General features: G+C 44.3%; 1 pseudogene; it reads left to right on the top strand.

Moving 5' to 3' along the window:
• The first annotated feature begins 1,943 nt into the window (after positions 1-1,943).
• Positions 1,944-14,424, top strand: LOC116910929 (annotated as a pseudogene).
• Positions 14,425-15,830: the final 1,406 nt, after the last annotated feature.

Genomic DNA, 15,830 nt, shown 5'->3' with positions numbered 1-15,830 from the left:
TCCTAGGAAGTTAGAATCCAGGCTTTGGTTCACACTTGTGTGGGGTGTCCTCCTCAGCCCATTTGCTGACGGTCAGTTTTACTTTTTATAGTCCTTGATTTTTATCAGGTGCTTCATTTTGTTGTATTTTTCCAGCTGGGGTTCTCTGTGTGGCCCTGGCTGTCCTGGAGCTCCCTCTGTCAACCAGGCTGGTCCCGAACTCAGAGATCCACCTGCCTCCGCCTCCCATGTGCTGGGATCAAAGGCATGCACCCCCACTGTCCAGCTGATTTCTGCTGTTATTTCTTTATTACGGTTATCAGCCGCCCATTTGATGTATAGCTGGCCGGCTTTTTCCTGTTCCGTGGGCTCTCTGCTCACTCTGCTGAGCACTGCCTTTCCTGGGCCGATGCTTTCCACTCTAACGGGCCTATTGGCTACTCCCGTGTCGTTAAATGTGTAGACCTTCTTTCCGTTTAATATTTCTTCCCATTACTATTATTACTGTTGTTGTTGTCTTGCTTTATTTGGACAAGTGTTTTTGTCTGTGTGTATGTCAATGTACCACATGCATGCCTGGTGCCCCTGGAGACCAGTGGAGGCAGAGGAATGACTGTGTTTGATCCTCCAGAAGTAAAGGTATGAACAGTAGTGAGCTGCCTTATGGAGTTTAGGAACCAAACTCATGTCGTCAGCAGAAGTACCCAGTGCCCTTAACCTCTGAGCATCTCTCCAGCCTCTCTCTGATCTCTCTCTCTCTCTCTCTCTCTCTCTCTCTCTCTCTCTCTCTCTCTCTCTCAGCAGGGTCTCTATGAAGCCCTGGTGGTCCTGGAACTTGGTGTGGAAGGCTGGCCTTGAACTCTCAGAGATAGGCCTGCTTCTCCTCTGTCTGGGGTGCACCTCCGCACCCCATACCTGTTTTCAAAGTGTACATGCTGTGTCTCCTATAGCAGTTTGAGCATCTTAGATTTTAAATTTAAGGTCATTTAAAGGCTGATTTGTGCTCAAGTTCAGAGTTAGGGACCCCATTTTCTTCTTCTGTGGGTATGTATCTGTTTTGCTAACACTGGCTATTGAGTGGGCTGGTTGTCCTCCTCAACTTTGCCCAACAGTAAGATGTCGTACCAATATGGGCTCACTTCTCATTCCCTGCTCTGTCTTGTTGCTCTTGATGTGTGTGTGTGTGTGTGTGTGTGTGTGTGTGTGTGTGTGTGTGTGTGTGTGTGTGTGTACTCGCCAGTACGGCCATCTGTGCCACTGTGGCTCTCTCTGGTTTCAAAGCCTCTACGACACTCACATGTGCTTATGCACATACATATGAGCCAGAAAAGTGAGGACCTGGGAATTTGTCACACAGCCTAACAACCTGAGCTTGGTCCCCAGAACTGTGATGGAAAGAGAGAGGTCCACAAAGCTGCCCTCTGACCAGCCACGCACAAGCTGACCGAACGCTCCATCTCAGCTAATAGAAGCAGCTGCTGCCTTTTTGCCAGTCGCAGCTTTAGCCTGGGTCTGGTTTCGCTCGTTGTCACGAGACTTAGTGGAAGGCAGAATCACAGAATTGCATCCTTTGCCTTAGATGGAAACGCAAAGCAAGGCCTCTTGTTAAACTCACCCCGAATGTAACACAAAGCCAAGTCGTTTCAGTTCTGACGCCTCGGTTCTCAGTGCAGAGTGAGAACTTGTCTAATGGGTGTGTCCCTGGGATTACTGCCATCTCAGGGTCTGTGCTGGGGCCTTGTGATTAGGCGCCTCTAGGAATTACCACATGAAGAGTAGGGATGGAGCCCTGAGGACCTAAGAGAGACTAAGTCTCCACACGCGCATTTGCCTCATCTTCTCCCTAAGTTAGGACACAGCCGTGGCAAGTTGGAGACAGACGGAGACCCTCTCTGTCCAGCCTTGGCCAACACTGTGACTGAGTTCAGTTTGCCATCTCTGTACAGATGATGTTGCTTCTCGGAATGCCGGTGAGCATGGCACCTGAAGCCAGGTCTCTGCCAGGAGCTCTACTGAAAGCTGAGGGGTAAAACTGTGAACAGAAAGAACTCAACGGGTGAGAGCTGTTGTCTCAGATCCCCTGGTCATGGTGGAAGGATATGCTCAGGGGTACTGATGGCTTTGTGGGGGATGCCAGGGCTGGGGGTGGGGTACTGTGAGACAGTGGGTGAGAGATTCCCATCTGGGCAGGTTATTTCTTGATGGAAAGCTGCTCCTCCTCCTCCTCTTCCTCCTCCTCCTTCTGCTTCTTCTTCTTCTCCTTCTTCTTCTTCTTCTTCTTCTTCTTCTTCTTCTTCTTCTTCTTCTTCTTCTTCTTCTTCTTCTTCTTCTTCTTCTTCTGCTTTTCCTCCTCCTCCTTCTCCTTCTTTTCTATCTCCTTTTTAAGTCATCTAGCCAGTTGTGATGGCACACTCCAATAAGATTTCCTGAAAGAGGCAGAGGCAGGAGTTCTAGGTCACCCTGGGCTGCACATTTAGGGGGCTGAAGAGATGCTGGGTAGATGGTTCAAAGGTTAAGAGCACTGGCTTCTCTTCCAGAGGACTTGAGTTCAACTCCCAGTACCACCTGAAGATTCCTTAGTGTCTATAATGGGATGTGGTGCCCTGTTTTTGCATGCAGACAGAGCACTCACAGAAAGAAAGAAAAAAGGAAGGAAGGAAGGAAGGAAGGAAGGAAGGAAGGAAAGAAAGAAAGTCATTGGACCTTAACCTCCTGAAGCAAGCACCTGCATTTTCTTTACAAACTTATTATTATAATTATTATTATTAGATCATTATTATTATTCAACAAGTTCTTATTTAATAAAGTCTGGCTTCAGATTCACTATGTAGCCGAGGCTGGCCTTGAACTTCTGATCCTCCTGTCTTCCCTTCCAGAGGGCTGGGGTTCTAGGTGTGTGCCACCACTTAGTACCCCTCAAACACCAGTTCGTACATTACTTTTCTGCAAGTCATTTGTGTGAATTCAGGAGAGAAGGAGACGACCCAGAGGCCTTTTATACATATTTATAATACCTTGTGAGAGGGGTGGTTCCTAACATTTTATAGGAAAGGAAAGGCCTGGGGAGGGAGAGCATAGATGTTGGCTGATAGAAGGCAGCCCGTCCTCCCAGTCCAGGGTAAGCACTGTTCATATTGTCACACCTTTTCTTCTTGATTTTTCTTCTTTCTATAGTTGAACTCTCCAGGCTTCTCATTCACATTCATTCATTTTCCCTCCTCGGGAGTAAACTAATGTCCCTGTTGCTCGTGTTCTAATGGTCCCTTAGCTACTCACCTAGAAGCCACTCATGCCAAAACACAAGCAGAGATGTGCTCACAGGTTAGAAAGAGCGCTCACCTGACAGGCACAAGGGCTTGGACTTTACCCCCAGCAACACGAAACAAGAACAGAAGACAAAAGCCATCTCCTCAGAGGTGAGAGCTATGTCTTGCCTGCCCTACTCTCCTCATAATATTGGTGAAATCATGAATTGTTTGGTTTGTAACCAAACCCCACCCCCACCCAAACATGTTCTTTGTTTCGCTGAAAGTCACTCCTTTTAGGTGACTTTTCTATTACTTTATTTCCTGCAAGAGTTTATCTTTAAGGAAGATGTTTGGAGCCTTCATTCCTCACACTTAGAGCTGAAACAATTTAGCCAGCGGCACTGAAATTGCATCTGAAGGAAGTATAAAATTGCTCCAGGGTATGAGTTCCAATGAACCGGAAGAATAGGCTTACCGAAACACAAGCAAATCTGTCTGGTTTGCATATCACATGCCTCTCTTCCGGCACAAGAAGAAGTGGACGGTGCTCCAAGCTCATGTTCATGCTCCAAGTCCATGGTCTGACAATGGGCAGTGTAAAAGCAACACCGTGACGATAAGAGCAGCGTGCATGGCATTGTGTGTGCTTACTTACTCGTACAATAGACACACACACACACACACACACACACACACACACACACACACACCCATCACACCACGGGACAGAGTTGAGGGCAGAAAGGAGAGGCCCTGATGCACTTCCCAACCAACTTGCTTGACAGGGAAGCTTGTCTCACCCATGCCCTCTGGGGCATTTGGGGTGGCAGTGCATTGAGAACAGGCTGTGCCCAGCTCTAAATCACTCAATATTACATAAAAATGTTTTTTCAGGTTCTGTCTTGCCCTAGGAGATTCCATTTTATGGAGTGTTTTTTACTTCCTTTTGAAGAGAGGGGAAGACTTCAGTCCTGGGGTAGATCCTACAAAACATACCATCTTTATGGGACTGTCCATGTAGCACAGAATGACAGCCAGAGCTACACGGAGAAACCCTATCTTGAAGAAGTAGGAGGGGGGAGGGGAGAAGGAGGAAAGGGGAGGGAAAGGGAGGGGGATGAGAAAGAAAGAAGGAAGGAAGGAAAGAAAGAAGGAAGGAAGGGAGGAAAGAAAGAAAGAAAGGAAGAAAGAAAGAAAGAAAGAGAGAAAGAAAGAAGGAAACATTGTTTTTCATACAACATATTCTTATCATGGTTCCCTCTTTCATCTCAGATCCTCATAACTTCCCCTCTCTTCTAACCTCACTCATTCTGCCTTCTTTTTCTCTTAAGAAACATGGAAATAAAAAGAAAAACAAACAAGAATAAAACAAAACAAAAAGAGAAAAAAGAAAACCTAACAAAGCTTGAGAAATGCACAACACACACACACACACACACACACACACACACACACACACACCATAAAAACTTAGAATCAGAACCATAATACTCAAGCAAAAGACCAGTAAGAAAAAAAAATAAGGCTGGAGAAATGGCTCAGTGGTTAAGAGCACTGACTGCTCTTCCAGAGGTCCTGAGTTCAATTCCCAGCAACCACATGGTGGCTCACAACCATCTGTAATGGGATCTGATGCCCTCTTCTGGTGTGTCTGAAGACAGCTACAATGTACTTATATATAATAAATAAATAAATCTTGAAAAGAGAGACAGAGAGAGAGAGAGAGAGCGCCACAAAAAAAAAAAAAAAAAAAAGTCTCCAAAAACACCTTTGAGTTAGTTTCATGTTGGCTATCTACCGCTGGGCTAGGGGCCCGCCCATCGGTATAGCCAATCACCTGTGCAGTGTCAGGCATGGGTTCTAATTCATAGAGAGGGCCATAAATCCAATCAGATAGTGGTTACTTCCATGCTTGTGCCTCTATTACACCAGCAGACCACACCAGCAGGTCACCCTTGTATATCAGAGGACTGAGGCACGCAGAGTGCCTTTCAGAACACCTTTCAGTAAGAGTACTAGCTAGACCAGGTGAAGGCTCTAGGTAGACACCAGTTCTACTTCTCCATGTTCCATGAGTTATAGCAGTGTTGTCTTCAACAACAGGATCTTACTCTTACCATCAGCTTATGAAGATCAACCAAACACTCGACAGTTACCTGAATTATTTGTGGGTATCCATGGCACCCATGTGGCCAAAAACTCAATCACATGTAATCCTTTCCCGGAACTGGAGATTTTACTTGGTGGTGAGAGATGCCCATTACGGTCTTTGTCTCCCCTGTTATTTAATGATTCCATTTGGATTTCTTTCGTGTATGTATATATTTTAAGAGACTTTGGTTGTAATAGGTGCCTTAGGGTTTTACTGCTGTGAGCAGATACCATGACCAAGGCAAGTCTTATAAAGGACAACGTTTAATCGGGGATGGCTTACAGGTTCAGAGGTTCAGTCCAATATCATCAAGGTGGGAGCAGGGCAACATACAGGCAGGCATGGTGTAGGCAGAGCTGAGAGTTCTACATCTCCGTCTGAAGGCTGCTAGTGGAAAACTGGCTTCTAGGCAGCTAGGATGAAGGTCTTAAAGCCCACGCCCACAGTGACACACCTACTCCAACAGGGCCATACTTTCTAACAGTGCCATTTCCTGGGCACAGCATATTCAAACCATCACGGGGCGGGGGTGGGGTGTCGGAAAAGTCTTCAATATCCCAAAACTCACCCTATAGACCAGCTGGCCTCGAACTCATGGAGATCCACTTGCCTCTGCCTCCCCAGTGCTGGGGTTAAAGGTGTGCACCACCACCTGGCTGATGATTTTATTTAATGTCATCCATGTTAAATGGATGCAAGTTTCATTATTTCATTTTGTAAACCCTGTTAAGTTCTGCACTTATTGGGGCAGGTGTGGCCCATTTTAGTTGGGTTACTTTCTTGATGTCCAGCTCTCTGAATTCTTTATAAATTTTAGATATTAACTCTGAATGGGATATGTAATTAGTAAACTTTTCCCATTCCATATCCTGCTACCTTGACCCAGTGACAGTGTCCTTGGCCATACAGAAGCTTCTCAATTTCACAAGGACCCATTTATTCACTGTTCTTAACATCTATTCTGTCTTTTCTTTCCAGTGTGTGTTTTTTTGCTTCTTGTTAAAAATCAGGTTTCCACAGTTCTATGGACTTGTGTCTGGGTCTTCAACTCCATGGGTATATATATATATCTTTTATGCCAATACCATGCTATTATTATTATTATCATTATCATTATTATTACTATAGCTCTTTAGTACCAGCTGAGGTCAGGGAGGATGATATCTCCAGCAGTCCTTTCATCTTTCAGAATAGTTTCTAACAGGATTTTTTGTGTGTGTGCATTTTCACACAAAGCTGAAAATTGTCCTTTTTTTTTTTTTTTTTTTTTTTTTGGGGCTGGGGCCCGAACCCAGGGCCTTGCACTTTCTTGGCAAGTGCTCTACCACTGAGCCAAGTCCCCAACCCCGAAAATTGTTCTTTTAATTTCTGTGAAGAACTGTGTCGGAATTCCCTGAATCTGTAGACTGCTTTTGGTAGGATGGCCGTTTTCTATATTGATCCTCCTGATCCACGAGCATGGGAGATCTTTTCACCTTCTGATATGTTCTTCAATTTCTTTCTTCGGTGTCTTGTCTGTGCCTTAAAGTTTTGTTTTGTTTTTTTCCGGAGCTGAGGACCGAACCTAGGGCCTTGTGCTTGTTAGGCAAGCGCTCTACCACTGAGCTAAATCCCCAACCCCTGTCTTAAAGTTTTTATCCCATGAATCTTTCATTTGCTTGGTTAGGACTATTCCAAGATATTTTGGTTTTTTTTTTTTTTTTTTTTTTTTTTTTTTTTTTTTTTTTTTGAGGCTATGGTGAAAGGTATTGTTCCCTGACTTTTCTCTCAGTCTGTTTGTCATTTCTATGTAGGAAGGATACTGATTTTTTTTTTTTTCTTTTTTTCAGAGCTGGGGACCAAACCCAGGGCCTTGCGCTTGCTAGGCAAGCGCTCTACCGCTGAGCTAAATCCCCAACCCCGATACTGATTTTTGGAGTTAATCCGGTATCCTGCTACCTTGCTGAAAGTGCTTATCAACTGTAGATGTTTCCTGGTGAGGTTTTTAGGGTAATTTACATATTCAATCATCTGGGAATAAAAGAAACTTTGATCTCTTCCTTTCCTATTTGTATCCCCTGATCTTCTTCAGTTGTCTTATTGATCTGGCAAAGAGTTCAAGTACTGTACTGCATGGGTATGGAGAGAACGCTCAACCTTGTCTTGTTCCTGATTTTAGTAGAAATGCTTTGAGTTTCCCTATATTTAGATTGTGGACTACTTGTTTGCTTGTTTGTTTGTTTGTTTACAAATGTGTCTTGTATCCCTAGTCTCTCTGGGACTTGTAACACGAAGGAGTGTTGGATTTTGTCAAATGCTTTTTCTGCGTCTAATGAAACGACCAGGTGTTTTTTGTCTTTCAGGGTGTTTGCGTGATGGATTTCACTTAATGGTTTCTGTATGTCGAGCATCTCTGGGATGAAGCCTACTTGATCATGGTGAATGGTCTTTTTGATGTTTTGCTGTATTCATTTTGCCAGTATTTTATTGAGAAATTTAGCACCTATGTCCATAAAGGCATTTGGTCTGTAATTTTCTTTCTTTGCTGGGTCTTTGTGTAGTTTAAGTATCAGAGTAATCGTGGTCTCATAAAAATAATAAGGTGATGTGATGTTTCTTCTTTTTCTGTTTTATGGATTATGTTGAGAAGTGCTGTCATTAATTCTTCAAAAGTCTGGTAGAATTCTGTGCTGAATCCATCTGGCCCTGGGCATTTCCAGTAACGTTTAATTATGTTTCTATTTCACTAGGAGTTATAAGTCTGCTGAAGTTCCTTATCAGATCTTGATCTAACTTGATAGGCTTTAGGTTTTTCCAATTTAGTGAAGTACAAACTTTTGAAGATCGTGATCCTCTGGAATTCATCAGTCTCTGCTGTTCTAACCCCCGTCTGTTTTTAATTTTATTAATTTGGATCTTTTCTCTGTGTCTTTTGCCTAAATTAATTTGGCTAAGGGTTTATCCGTCTTAGTGATTTCCTCCAAGAACTAACTCTTCTCCTCATTGACCCTTTGTATTGTTTTGTTTGTTTTGTTTCTATTTTATTGATTGCAGCCGTGTGTTTGATTGCTTTCTGTCATCTACTCCTGTTTGATGATGTGTCTGTGTTCACTCTCAAGTTTTCAGCCCTACTGTCAGGTTACCAACACGGCACTTCTCTGTTTTATGTAGGCATTCACTGCTATGAACGTGCCTCTTAGAACAACCTTCATTGCATCCCATAGGTTTCTGAGCGCCGTGTTTTCATTTCCATTCAGTTATAAAACTTTCTGATTTTGTTTTTGTTTTTCAGGATTTAATTATTTACTGATTGGTTGGTTTTATATATGTGAGAGCTCTATCTGCATATACACCTTCAGGCCAGAAGAGGGCATCAGATCCCATTACAGATGGTTGTGAGCCACCATGTGGTTGCTGAGAATTGAACTCAGGACCTCTGGAAGGGGTCAGTCAGTGCTCTTAACCACTGAGCCATCTCTCCAGCCCCTGCAAAACATTTTTCACAGGAAAAAAAAAGAAACAAGAAAAAATGTTTTTTAGTTTCATCGTATTTTCGGTCTTGAACCAATTTTCATTCAGTAGCATTTCAGTTTCCATGAGTTTGTATACTTTCTATTGTTTCTGTGGTTATTGATATCCAGCTAAAAACCATGGTGATAAGAGAGGATAAGAGTGACTCAGTTTCCATGAATTTGTATACTTTCTATTGTTTCTGTGGTTATTGATATCCAGCTAAAAACCATGGTGATAAGAGAGGATGCAGGGTGCTATTTCAACTTTTTTTTTTTTTTGTTCTTTTTTTTTGGAGCTGGGGACCGAACCCAGGGCCTTGCGCTTGCTAGGCAAACGCTCTACCACCGAGCTAAATCCCCAACCCCACTATTTCAACTTTCTTGTATCTGTTGAAACTCGATTTATTTCCAGTCATCTGGTTAATTTTGGAGAAGGCTCTATAAGGTGCTGAGAAGAAAGAATATTCTTTTGTGTATAGGTGAAAAGTTCTGTAAACTTTTGCTAGGTCCATTTGATTTATTGTGTTACTTAACTCCTTCATGTCTCTGTTTAGTCTTTGACTGAATGACCCTCTATTGGCAAGAGGGGATTATAGAAGTGATCACTATGTGTGAGGATCAACATGTGATTTTAGCTATAATAGCGTTTCTTTTACGAATGTGGGTGCCTTTGTGTTTGGTGTATAAATGTTTAGAATTATAATATGCTTTTTTTTATTTTTTCCGTTAATGAGTATGTAGTGTTCTTCCTTACATCTTCTGACAAGTTTGAGTTTGAAGCCTATCTTGACAGATATTAAAATGGCTACACTTGCTATGTTGGGTAATATCTGTCCTTGCTTTTGAGGTGTGTTTCTTAGATGCAGCAGAAAGATAGATCCTGTTTTCCAATCCAATCTGTTAGTTCATGTTATTTTACTGGGGAATTGAGACTTGACATTGAGAGTATAAGACCTCTGACCCTCGGTCAATGGTACTTACTGGGAGACACCCCCAGAATGAGATACCGAGATGCAGATCAGTGCAAAAGCAAGAGGTTTATTTTCCAGTGCGTCAAGATCAACCTTCAATTAGTCCCTCAAGGCGAGTGACTAGAAGGTGATCCTGAATGACTACTACAAGCAGTTTTTATACTTTTTAGGGGTATAGGTTACATCAGCAAGGCTACAGTTCAAACTTATTGGCTGAGCATATTGATCTTTTAATCTATTGGCTAGCAAGCATGGACAGATCATGACACGTGTTTGAACTCTAACTGGGACTTTCTAGAGGGTCAGGTGACTATCAGCCAGTACATTCCAGAACTGTGGGTGGAGAATAGAACTTGGTCTAGCCTTGACCTGAGGCAGGTGGGTGTAAGGCTGACGAAAACCCCTATGGTCATTCAGGAGTCATCAGTGAGCAGTATTTGTTGAGTGAATTCCAGGTGCTGATATTTTATCTTTGTTGGGTGACTGTTTTTATTGCTTGTTTTTTATTGCCTTCTCTGGATCTTGAGAAACTGTGTTGACTGTGGATTACCTGACAGTGGGTCTCTTCCAGATGTGGCCACCAGGTGTCCTGGGTAGAATGTGTTTCTGGGTATTAGGGAAGATGTGAAGGAATGGGGATGGGATGGAAGGGGGGTGAGCTGAGTGAATCCACAGGAAGATTCAGAGGAGTCCTAAGGGTGTGGAGCTGGAGAGCGAGAACAGTCCCCTGTACGTGCTCTGCTACTGGGTTAGGGATGAAACTGGGGGATTTGCAGTGGAGGTCAGGAAGGAGAGTGAAGACCTCCTATCTGATCCCCAGGCCAGCATGTCGAGCAGGTTCTCAGGTGGAGAGTGTCTAGCTTTCATTAATCGTTTTTTGCTGTGGAGAGGTTCAGCTTGACACAAATCTTTGTACATTTTCTACTTTTTTTTTTTTTTCCGGAGCTGAGGACCGAACCCAGGGCCTTGCGCTTGCTAGGCAAGCGCTCTACCACTGAGCTAAATCCTCAACCCCTCTTTGTACATTTTCTTTGAGTGACTTAGACATCTTGTCATCCTCTGCCCCGTGTCTCATCATATCTTGATTGTTTAAGTGCTTTGTTTTAAGTTGCTTTTAAGCAACCCAGTTTACAAGCTAACTTAAGTCACTCAGATAGCCACAGCTTCTCCTACCTCATGAAGATCATGCCACACCACAAAAACCACTAAAGCCCCATGTCAGTTCCAAGGTCCATCCAGAATTAATTTCTTCCCTAAGTCTGGTGAACATGGTTCTGGCCAGTCTGATGAACAAGAGTATCAGACAACACCTCTGTCACACCACATTCCCTTACTACCATTTTTACCCAGTTTCCCCCATCCTCATTGAGAGCCGGGGATCTCTAGAGTAATAGAACTTATAGAATGAATCTCCTTCTGTATAGAGAAAGGGGGTTTATTAGGATGGCTTAGGGGCAAAGGTCCAGCTAATCCAACAATGGCTGCCTATGAACAGAAGGACCAAGAATCCAGTAGTCGTTCAGTCCGTGAAGCTGGATGTCCCAGCTGGTCTTCAGTACACACGGGAATCTGGAAGATGTCAGCTCTAATGCCTGTGAAGGAATGGACTTGCTAGAAGAGCGAGAGGTACAAAGCAAGCAAGCTTCTTTCTTCTGTAGCCTTTTGGAGACTAGCCACCCTCTAACCGTCAGCTGTAAGCCGGCACAATTACCTTCAGGTGTTGACATCTGCTCCTTGCCACCAAGGGTGAAGCTACAGACCATTGTCCAATCATCAACTACGACAACAGATAACTATCTTATTCCCTTGTCACCCACACTCCACCCACCTAGAGTATGCTCCGTGGCCATTTCCCACCTAAGACACAGCAGTCTCTTCAGACTGTTTCTCCTTTCTCCCTGTTTTGGCATCCCTGGATTAGCTCAGTCGTAAGCAGGCTGGAGTCAAGACTCAGCCCTATGGAATACAGGGAGGGACAAAATAGACCTGCTCTGCGGTCTTGTCTCATCATACAGGGGGAGTTACTATCCCTCCAAGTCCCCTAATTGGGTCTAAGCCTTGTGAGAATGATGGGCTCGTGGGAGGGTGCCAGTCTTTCCCTGGGTCACCTGGCTGCCCTTCAGGACTTGGCTTCTGTTTTTCTTCCCCTGATGGCAAACCACATGAGGTCTCACTCCTTGTAATTGCCTGTCCTGTTCACCTCTAGTGTCCCATTACCCACTTACGATGGCTGGTGCCTTTGAATAGAGGCTTTCCTTTGTTACCCCATCCCCACCTCCATCCCCTGGTTCACATGCACACAGACGCAGCTCCTAATTGCCATCCACCCTTGGAAGTCCTCCTTGTAAACTTCCATTAAAAGCTGGAAGTTCACCTTGTAAACTTTCATTAAAAGCCGGGTATGATATACCGGGTAATAAGGGGTTGGTTATGTCTTAGCTCCGTGTTGATGATGACATCATCAGAGATTACTAGTGTTTCCTGTAGCTGTGGGTGTCATAGGTTTCAGTTTCTTTCCTGACTATCTTAAAATTTCCTAAAGAGTGTCCTCAGTGGGGGGTGTACCTCAGAGCTGTCTTAGTTGTAATGCACAAGGTTAGACTACAACTCTCCTGTGGTATCTGTAAGGTGCTAGGAGGGAGACACATTCTCAAGATCTTATGATGAAATGGGCTAGCCAGTGCTACATGAAACCCTGTCTTGAAAGGAAAGAAGGAGAAAGAAGAGGATTAAAACCAAGTAAGACATTGCTCTTGCCCTGAAAAACAAAACAAAACAAAACAGTGTTCAGGTAAGATCTGCTCTACTTTTATTGTATAAAAAGATACACATGCTCCACTATGTTCATAGCAGCCTTATTTATAATAGCCAGAAGCTGGAAAGAACCCAGATGCCCTTCCACAGAGGAATGGATACAGAAAATGTGGTACACCTACACAATGGAATATTACTCAGCTATCAAAAACAATGACTTCATGAAATTCATAGGCAAATGGATGGAACTAGAAAATATCATCCTGAGTGAGGTAACCCAATTACAGAAAAACACACATGGTATGCACTCACTGATAAGTGGATATTAGCCCAAAAGCTTGGATTACCAAAGATACAATCCATAGACCACATGAAGCTCAAGAAGGAGGATGACCAAAGTGTGGATGCTTCAGTCCTTCTTAAAAGGGGAACAAAAATATTCACAGGAGGGGATATGGAGACAAAGTTTGGAGCAGAGACTGAAGTAATGGCAATTCAGAGTCACCTGGGTATACAGCCCATTTATATACAGCCACCAAAACTAGATAATATTGATAAAGCCAAGAAATGCATGCTGACAGGAGGCTGATATAGCTGTCTCCTGAGAGGCTCAGCCAGAGCATGACAAATACAGAGGCGAATGCTAGCAGCAAACCATTGAACTGAGAACAGGGCTCCCATTGGAGGAGTTAGAGAAAGAATTGAAGGAGCTGAAGGGGCTTGCAACACCATAACAACAACAATATCAACCAACCAGAGCTCCCAGGGACTAAATCACCATCCAAAGAGTACACATGGATAGACCCACGGCTCCAGCTGCATATGTAGCAGAGGATGGCCTTATTGGGCACCAATGGGAGGTGAAGCCCTTGGTCCTGCCACGGCTGGACCCCCCAGTGCAGGGGAATGTCAGGGGAGTGGGAAGGGGGATAGCTGGAGAGGGCAAACACCTTCATAGAAGACGGGGAGGGAGGATAGGATAGGGGGCTTATGGTCAGAAAACATGGAAAGGGGATAACTATTGAAATGTAAATAAAAAATATCCAATAAAAAAAAAAAAAAGGTACACGTACTGTGGGAAATAGCATTAGGATACATAATCCAGCCATGAACAGAAAGTGATGGGAGGAGAAAAGGGGGGGTGGTTTCTGGAGAACACGAGGAGACAGAACAGGTGAGCCCTGATTCGTCCACCCCGTGACGGCCATAGTGGCGGCTGAGAGAGGTGACAGCAGTGGGTGGTAACTGATTTTTCTAGCATTGCTTTCAGATGTGCCCTGTGTGTTCCTTTTCCTCAGGAGGTGAACAGAAACAACGTAGTGTACAGTGACAATGGCATAAGACATGATTTTTTTCCCTGAAATTACTTTGGGGATCTCATCCAATTCCATCCTCCCGCGCTTCCCCGTGGTCACGTTCTTTCAGGCGCTCAGGCACAAGCCAAGCAACACGATCATTGGTGTCTCGGCTCTAAGCCACATCATGATGCTCCTGGTCCTGGCCATGGCCGTCACAGCTGCACACATTTTGGGGTCCCAGGGTTTTGGGGATGACTTCACATGTAAATCAGTGATCTCCTTGTACAGGCTGATGAGGGGTGTCTCCATCTGTGCTACGTGTCACCTGAGATCCTCCATGTCATCATCCTCAGCCCCAGAAGTTCCTGTTTGGCAAAGGTCAAAGGTAACTCCTTTCAGCACGATCTGTGTTGCTTCCTTTCCCTGTGGGCCTTCCATACGCCCATTAATGGTTTCCCGAACTCCATATTTGCCACCCACAATGTGACCTTACACATTCTTATACTGGTCACTAAACCCTGTTCTCTCTAGAAATCCCAATTCTACAAGGAGGAAAGAGCATGTACCAAATAATAATAATAATAATAATAATAATAATAATAATAATAATAATAAAAATTAATCCCTTGGCATCCAGTTTTATCTGATTAAGTTATAATTCCAAGTGAGGCCTTCGTAGCCTCACTGTAATCCCAGTTGTCAAAAGAAAAAGAAAGGGGGGAGGGGAGCGTCTTGGCAGTCTTCTGAGCTGTCCCTTGAGAGCCACAGCACATGTGGTTAATGCTAGGACAATTCACTGTGACACTCCCTTGAGTAGCCCTCACTCACACTTGGGTGAGTCTTTCCTTTGAATACCTCTCCTCCTTTCCCCTCATGCCCCAGCCTGGGATGTCTTTAAAAAGATCTTCCTTCAACGGTGCTTCAAACTGCCCGTGCCTGAAATTCTTTTTAGCATTGAAGCCACAAATCCCAGTTTGGCCTGAGTGGAGGCTCCTAAGACATTAAGGAACTCTTAAGGCTGTGCAGGGTAACAAGGTGTCTCTGTCCCCTCACTGCTCAGAGGTGAGGTTTAAAACAATTCCGCAAAGGAACGCAGCCGTGGTGGCGGCATTAGGGCAGCACCTATGGACTCAGTGTTTGTGCCTGTGTTCACGGTTTGCATTCTTGGACCAGAGCCCTGGAAGAGCAGTTTGGGAATGGAATGGAAATGATTCCTAGCAAATTCGCTTACTTCTATAACCCTACCACCTAGCATGGTACGTAAGTAAAAAATAGTTTTTACTCAAAAATAAGAATACATTGCATATATAAGATTATGATAAAATATCGCCAAACTACAGGTCCCCGCCCCACCCATATCTCCACAGGGCTTTTGGAGGACTGAGGCCGCGTCACCAGCGGAACAGGTGGCGTCAATCACATCATTTTTCTCAATCTCAGGTGCCAACAGTGAGGCTCCTGAGGTGGCCCCTCCCCAACTTAGGATTCCTCCTCTGTCCAGGCTAAGATACCCTGGCTACCTACCTAAGATACACAAGACCCTGGATTCAATCCCCAGTTTTACAAATTAAAATAAATCCCTCAAGAATGTGGCAATCGTGTCACACACTCCCTCTTTGGACCTCCGAGCTACAGAATCTACAAAGGAGGTGCCAGTGAAAGCTGTGAACAAGCCGGGGACAAAAATCTCTATGTCTACAGTGACATTCTCCAGGATCCCTTCCAGTAGATCCCCGCTACCCACAACAGCGGACTCACCAGCTGACCCCACCAAATACACAGCCCACACCATTGGCTCAGAGAAGGCAGCTCACATCCAATTCCAATGCCTCCCTCCCATGGCAATAATTAAATAAATGGGAAGACTGAGGCCACCCCTGGAGAAGACCCATCTGAGGTCTAGCTTGCCCATAGGAGCCCCAGGGACTAAAAGGGTG

The sequence above is a fragment of the Rattus rattus genome, chromosome 10 (genome assembly GCF_011064425.1).
Source record: "Rattus rattus isolate New Zealand chromosome 10, Rrattus_CSIRO_v1, whole genome shotgun sequence".
Lineage (NCBI taxonomy): Eukaryota > Metazoa > Chordata > Mammalia > Rodentia > Muridae > Rattus > Rattus rattus.
Note: the sequence above shows the minus strand (reverse complement) of the source record. Positions and strands in the feature narration are given on the sequence as shown.